This window comes from Mobula hypostoma, chromosome 10 (genome assembly GCF_963921235.1).
Source record: "Mobula hypostoma chromosome 10, sMobHyp1.1, whole genome shotgun sequence".
NCBI lineage: Eukaryota > Metazoa > Chordata > Chondrichthyes > Myliobatiformes > Myliobatidae > Mobula > Mobula hypostoma.
Window position 1 is genome coordinate 88,990,692 of NC_086106.1, and position 8,037 is coordinate 88,998,728.

Below are 8,037 nucleotides of genomic sequence, written 5' to 3' on the forward strand. Positions count from 1 at the left end.
GTTTGCAACGCACCACGTTCAGCATCATGTGATGCTGGTGAAACGTGCCATCTTGATTTACAGTGCTCTCAACAAGTTTCAGTCACTAATTATAAATTCTAATTGTATACCGTTTAGTTAGGTCTTCTAAAATACAGAAACATACTGCAACAAATTCAGAGTGCATCAAATTATGGACACATTTATTCACCTGCAATGGAAGCTACTCCACAAGTTATCATCTGGAAATAGCTTCAATCTTATAGCTCAAACAAAGTACTTCTGTACTTTTTACTGAGAACAGTAATTAATTCCATTCTGTAACATTCCTCCATTATCTGCTTGTTTATTTGGTTCCAGGCATTTGTTCTTAAGAGGCTGTGTCATGTTTACCTCTGTTGTCAAAACATCCTCCAGCCATAAAACACACATTTTCCTGTCAAACGTCTTGATAAAACATACACACAGCGACACTTATAAGCCTCCCATCCAAAACAGCAAACCAGCAAAGTACTCTAGGATTTCATAGGTTCTATTTTGACACATTACATTTTACAGAGTTACAAGTTCATGAAGACTTCAGGGTTACAGATTTATTTCCATAACAGTGATAAGGCATTGACCAGGGCATGGCATTTGTCTTCAAGGTGTTAATGATCAACGGAAAATCATTATGTGGGCAAGTAAGACCATTATTAGCTGCTGCAGATATACCCCTTGTATGGGGTGGTGGTGCTCCATTTTGGCTGGAGTAACTCCCTAAAGATGACCTGGTATACTTCTGTCTTGGCTGTCAATGGACAAAACTAATCAAATTTCAATTGTTTATTCCCCTCCATAGACGCTGACTTACTTACTGAGTTCCCCCGGCAATGTGTGTATAGCCTAAATTCCCATTGGTTTAGGTTTGTAAATGGACACCCTCTGCAAAAGGACATAAGCTGAAACCGCATCGATAGAGAGCATCCAGAATGGCAGAACCAGAATCCTTCCTGACTAACCCTGCTGCTGTTTTCACAGATCATGTGCGGTCTCAGAGCAGCTAACCTTATCTCCTGTATTATTATAAAAACAAAAGATCACACTGAATAGCTCTGGCAGGCAACCAATTCCCTTCAGCAGTATGAGTAAACCATCCCACTCATACAATCTTGGTGAGGTTGATAAAGGGAAGAAAGACATAATGGTCTTTTTTGTTCACAGCATTTCTTTTGCTGATGCCGGACTGAGATCATATCAATTGTGAATCTCACAGATTTAAAACAACGCTGTATTCAGGGTAAGTTACTTTGGCTAACATCTACATTCTGGTCCAGGCAACATGGTAAGTACATTTCCCTTTATGTACACAAGACAAAGGTCTGGTAGTTGTTATACTCACTGCAGTCACTTTATTCCCACAGAATCATAGAGTAACACCACACAGAAACAGGCTCTTTGGTCTAACTGGTCCATGCAGACCACAGTATTCTCTCAACCCCATTCTTCTGCCTTCTCCCTGTAACTTTTGACATCCTGACTCATGATGAACTGATAACCTCTGCTTTAAATATACCCAATGACTTGGCTTCCACAGCCATCTGTGGCAATGAATTCCCCAATTTATCGCCCTCTCACTAAAGAAATTCATCCTCATTACTGTTCTAAAGGGACGTTCTGAGATGGTGCCATCTGGTCCTAGACTCCCCCACTATAGGATACCTCTTCACATCCACACTATTTAGGCCTTTCAATATACAGCAGGCTTCAATGAGATTCCCCTCTGACTCTTCTCAGCTCCAGTGAATACAGGCCCTGAGCCATCAAATGCTCCTCACACATTACCCTTTCACTCCTGGAATAATTCTCGGCAACCTCCTTTGGGCTCTTCCAATGACAGCATGTCACGTCTTAGATAAGGGGCCCAAAACTGCACGTGCACCAGGTGCAGTTTGACCATTGTCTTGCCTCAACATTACATCCTTGCATTTATCTTCATACTCTCAAAATGAATGTTAACATGACATTTTCCTTCCTTACCACAGACCCAAACTGCAAGTTAATCTAGGGAATTCTGCATGTGGACTCCCAAGCCCCTTTGCACCTCTAACTTCTGAATTTTCTCCCCATTTAGAAAATAGTATACATCCTTACTCCTTCTACCAAAGTGCATGACCATGCACTTCCCCACACTATGTTCCATCTGTAATTTCTTTACCCATTCTCCTATTCTGTCATTCTACAAACTCCCTCCTTCCTTAACACTTCTTGCCCCTCCACCTATCTTCATGTTGTCCACACATTTAGCAAGGAACACAAAAGCATAAATCTGTTATATAATAAAGACAGATTCCTTTAGCACATGTAATGTATTTCCTATAGCTCAGTTTGGAAGGTGCAGTGGTGAAGGCCTGGAGCTTGAATATCCATTCTGCATTAAGGCAATTTTAAGTAGACCAGGAAAAAAAAGGGAAAAAAAATGTTTTGAAAAAGTTATGTTCTCACTGACATACCTTTTTATGCTGCACATCTATTTACAGTTGGATCTTTATGTTTATTTGTAAAATGAAAGGTGCTGAAAAAGAGCCAATAACATCATGAAGGATTCCACCAACCCTGCTCATGGACTGCCTGTTCCACTGCCTTCAGCCAGGAGGCTATGTAGCATCCACACCAGGACCACCAGACTCAAAAGGCAGTTATTCTCCCCAAGCAGTAAGGCTGATCAACACCTCCAACCACCATTATTTTATCATTTCCTCTCAGTCACCTTATGGACATACTTTCCTAAGCCTTGCGTCACTTTATGGGCTTACATGATTTTTTTTGTGAATTTATTATTATTTTTGTGTTCTTTATCTCATTGTGGGTTTTTTTTTGTGCTGCTTTGGTTCCAGAGTGATAAGTATTTCATTCCCCTTTACACTTGTGTACTGAAAATGGCATTAAACAATCTTGAATCACCACTGAACACAAGATCAAGCAGAGGCAGAGAACCAACAAGGATGAACCTGCCTGATCTTGATAGCACTGAACTAATCTGGGACAACACTTTCAGAAGTGACCACCCCGAAGTCCATGTGAAGGCAAAGTCCCACTTTCCCACCAAGGATACCACTGTGTTTTGCAGAGCAACAACTGTGTTAATTAGGATAAACTCACAAAAGATCTGGCAGCTGAAAGCTAAGCATGAATCATCAACAGCAGGAACGTACATGACCACAATCCTTAACCCCAGTCATGCAAATTAAAACTTCAAAACCAGGGCCTCTACACCCCTCTGCAACTGGATCCTCAACTTCCTCATCAGAAGAGCACAGTCAGTATGGATCAGTGATAATATCTCCCCCTTACTGAGAATCAACACTGTCACAGCTCAAGGTTGCGTGCTTAAGCCATTGGTCTATGCTCATGCCTGTGTGGCTAAGCACAATCAAGCACTATGTTGTTTATTTATTTATTTTGAGACATAATGAGAAATAGGCCCTTCTGGCCTGTCAAGCTGCACTGCCCAACAACCTCGATTTAATCCTAACCTAATCGGAAGACAATTTACAATGTCCATTTAACCTCTCTGGTTCATCTTTGGATTGACTCCGGAAAACCCAGGCATTCCATGGGGAGGGCATGGAGAGATTCCTCTCAGAGGATGCCAGGATTAAACTCCAAACTCCGACACCCTGTGCTGTAATAGTGGTGCTCTAACCGTTACACTACAAAGGCACCCATTCTACACTTGGCAGAACCTCAGATGGTGATGAGGAGGTGTACAGGAGTGAGATAGATCAGCTGATTGAGTGGTGTCACAACAATCTTGCACTGAACATCAGTAAAGCCAAGGAATTTACTGGTGACTTCAACAAGGAGGAAGTTTGGAGAACCAGTTCTCATTGAGGGGCAGGCATTGGAAAGGGTGAGCAGTTTCAAGTTCCTGGGCCCGACACATTGTTTCAATCAGAGAAAAGGCATGACAGCAGCTCTACTTCATTAGGAGTTTAAAAGGATTCAATAGGTTACCAAAGACTCACAGATTTCTATAGATGTATGGTGGCGAGCACAATAATGAATTCCAAGATAGCCTGGTACGGAGGCTCCAAAGCACACGATTACAGGAGACTGCAGATGATTGTAGACTCAGCCATCTCCATCACAGGAATAATCTTCCCCATCAACGAGAGTACCTTCAAAAGTTGTGTCCATTACTGAGGACCCTCACCATTCAGGATATGCTCTGTTCTTGTCACTACCATCAGAGAAGAAGAACAGGAGCCTGAATACTTACACTCATGATTCAGAAACTGCTTCTTGCCCTCAGCCATCAGATTTCTGAACAGTCCATGAATACCACCTCACTCTTCTATTTTTATGTTCACTTATTTATTTATTGTAATTTATAGTATTTTATGTCTTTACACTGTGCTGCTGCCATAAAATAACAAGCTTCATGTCATCTAAGTCAGTAATAATAAATCTGATTTCACCGGGCAGCTCATTCCGGGTGTTCACCACCCTCCATGAAAAGCAATCACATTTACCTTCCAGATCTCTTTTAAACCTTTTCCCTCTTTTCTTCCATCCGTGCCTTCTAGTCTTGGACTCCACACCTCTTGGGAAAAGACAGTGACGGTCATCTGTAACATGGCGACTAAACAAGTGTGGCCTCACCATTAACGTAGAGAACTGCAACATAATGTTCCTATTTCTAAACTTGATGCCCCAACTAATGAATGCCAGCATGCTAAAACACCTTCTTCATTACCCTGTCTACTTGTGCAGCCTCTTTCGGTGAACTGTTCACTAGTACTCCCAGGTCCCTCTGTCCCACAGCATTCGTAGTGTTCTGCTATTCACTGTATAATTCATTATCCTGTCAAAATGCATCACCTGGTATTTATCTAGGTTGAACTCCATTTGCCATTGCTCAGTCCATTTGCAAACTGATCAAAGTCACTTTATAATCCATTGTAACCTGTTTCACTATCAACAAGATCCCCTAATTTAGTATCATCAGCAAACCTACTAATCATGCAATATGCAGTACATTCACATCTGAATAGTTTATATAAACAATGAATAACAGACATCCCCACACTGACTCTTGGGAACCCTACTAGTCACAGGCCTCCAGTTACAGAATTGACCTTCAACCATCACCCTTTGCTTCCTAACATCATACCAGTTCTAAATTTATCTCACTAGCTCCCCCTTGAATCCCATGTGACTTAACCTTCTCGATCAGCCAGCCATGCAGGACCTTGTCAAAAGCTTTACTAAAGTCTATATAGACAATGTTCATGCCCTACCTTCATCTATCCCTTAACTCCAAAAGATTTGTCAGTCACACACAAAACCATGCTGACTATTCCAGAATGGGCATTAACTATCCAGTGATAGAATACCTTGTCCCTCAGAATTCCCTCCAGTAAATTTTCTACAAATGAAGTCAGGATCACCACCCTGTAGTTCTCCAGCTTGTCTTTGCTAACCTTCTTCAAAAATGGAACAACATTAGCCAACCTCCAGTCTTGTGGAACTTCAGCCATGGATAATGACAGCACGCATATCTCTGCAAAGACCTCTGCAATTTATTCTCTGGCCTCCCATAGGGTTCAGGGGTGCTCTTGGTCATGTCCTTGGGTTTTGCCCACCATAATGCACTTCAAGGCTGCAAATACCTCATTTCTCACAATATGCATATGATCCACGACCTCACTTTGTCATCGCCAAAGAGAAGTAGACATAAAATATCTCAGCTATGTCCTGTGGCTCCACACTGAAGCAGCCCTGATGGTCTTTAAAAGAACCTTATCTCTCCCTAGTCATCTTTTAACTGTTAAGACTTTGAAGATGAGATTAGCTTTCTTGCCTGTCAAATCCATCTCATTCTCTTTTTCCTCTCTGATTTTCCCTGTTAAGCCTGGTCTGAAACTTTATATTCATTGGAGGATTCATTCATACCCAGCTGCCTAAATGAGATATAGTTCCTTCTTTTCCTTATCAGAGTTTTGGTATCTCTTGTCGGCCAGGATTCACTGAACTTGGTATGTCTGCCCTTCATCCTATCAGGAACATCCTACCCCTTGACTCTTGATGTGATCCTTTTTGAAACCTCCCACCTGCTGACTGTTCCTTTGCCTTTAAAGAGTCACTCAGTTGACCACAGCTAGATCCTACCTAATGCCCTCAAAGTTGACCTTGCTCCAGTTTCCAACTTTTACCTGTGGTCCCATTCTAGTTTTTCCATAACAATTTAAAAACTAATAAAATTGTGGTCACTGGACCCAAAGTGCTCTCCAAATGTCATTTCACTTATTTGGCTTGCATTTCTCCCTAAGAGGAAGTCCAGTATTGCTCCTTCCAGAGTAGACTCTTTATTATTTATGAGCAAGCTCACTTGGATACACCACAAAAATTCTACCCTATCCAAGGCCCTCTGCAATCTGGGTGGCCCATTCAACACTGCAAAAATTTAAACCTCTCACTAGCAGTAGCCTACTATTCTCACAACTACTTGCAATTTCTCAACACATCTGCACCTCAAGTTCCCATATACAGTTGAGGGAGCAGGGAAATCTATAATACAGTGCTACCAAAGTGACAAGCCCCTTGTTTCTAAATTCTTCCCAAATGGCTTTGTCAGGTTTTCCCTCAAGAATATCCTCTCAAACTACTGCTGTTGTGTCCTCTATCAAAAGGGCAACACCATCTTACCTGGTCCTCTATCACGCCTAAGCATCTGTATCCCAGAACACTGAGCCACCACTCATGCCCTTCCCTGAGCCACATTTCTGTTATGGCCAAAATATCTCCGTCCCTCACTCCCTGGAGGCAATCCACACACTCAGTTCATCTGCCATAGCTGTTAAGCCACAGGCATTAAAATCAATGCAACCTAAAGTGATCCCTATCTGCCGTTTTACCGTGAACTTGGCTATCCTAATTGCTAGGCATTCGCTCTCTGGTCGCTGCACAGACCCCTGTCCTCTCACTGACCTCGCTCTCTTGAGTCCCACTCCCTCCTCCTGCCAGTCTAGCTTAAAACCTTCCTGACGGCAAGAGCAAATTTAGCTGCTAGGATATTGGTCCTCCTCTGGTTCATGGATGCAACCCATCTCTCTTGTATAGGTCATCTCTACCCCAGAAGCTCCTCAGCCATGCATTCATCTGGCCTACCTTTCCATTCAAGTTCAAGTTCACGTTATTGTCGTTCAACTGCACCCAAATGAAACAACGCTCCTCTGGACCAAGGTGCAGAACACAATACATATAACTAACACAAGCTACACATAAAATAATATTACCAAAATAGTTTAACAAATAATAAGGTGCATTTATGACAGAAATTAAAAAGTAAACAGTATAATGCTACTGGCACTTCGTACGCAATGAAACCTTGGTGTTAGCAGGGAGTTCAGTAGTCTTGCAGTCTGGGGGAGGAAGCTGTTTCCCCTCCTAACAGTTCTTGTCTCGCTGTCAACTCTGACAACCCTCCAGACTATCCACAACACCCCTAACCTTTGTGGAGGAATTGAGATGAGGAGGAGCTTCTTTAGGCAGAGGATGGTGAATCCATGGAATTCATTGCCATAGACAGATGTGGAGGACAAAAAAATTATTTTTTAAAGTGAAGGTTGATAGGTACTTGGTTGGTACAGGTGTCAAAGGTTATGGGGAGAGGGCAGGAGAATGGGATTGAGAGGGATAATAAATCAGCCATAATGGAATGGCGGAACAGACTCGATGGGCCAAATGGCGCAATTGTACACCAATGTCTTATTGTTATGGTCTTATGGTGTATAATGACCTCTGGCTGTTTGCCCTCCCCTTTCAGAAATTTCTGCAGCTGCTCAGAGACAATGTTGACCTGGTACCCGGGAGGCAGTTTGTCATAAGTGTTATGACAATTGTGTTGTAGTACCAGGACCTTTTCCCAGAATGTCGCCTAGTTGTGGTGAAGAGGCTTGCAAGTCCCTGAGGTCCTGAGAGGAATGCCAGCGGAGGTTTAGCTCCTTGTCATGTCACCCATGACAGTAAGGTCGAGGGAGAGGTTCCAAACAAAGAGCCATCAGACAAAGGTCT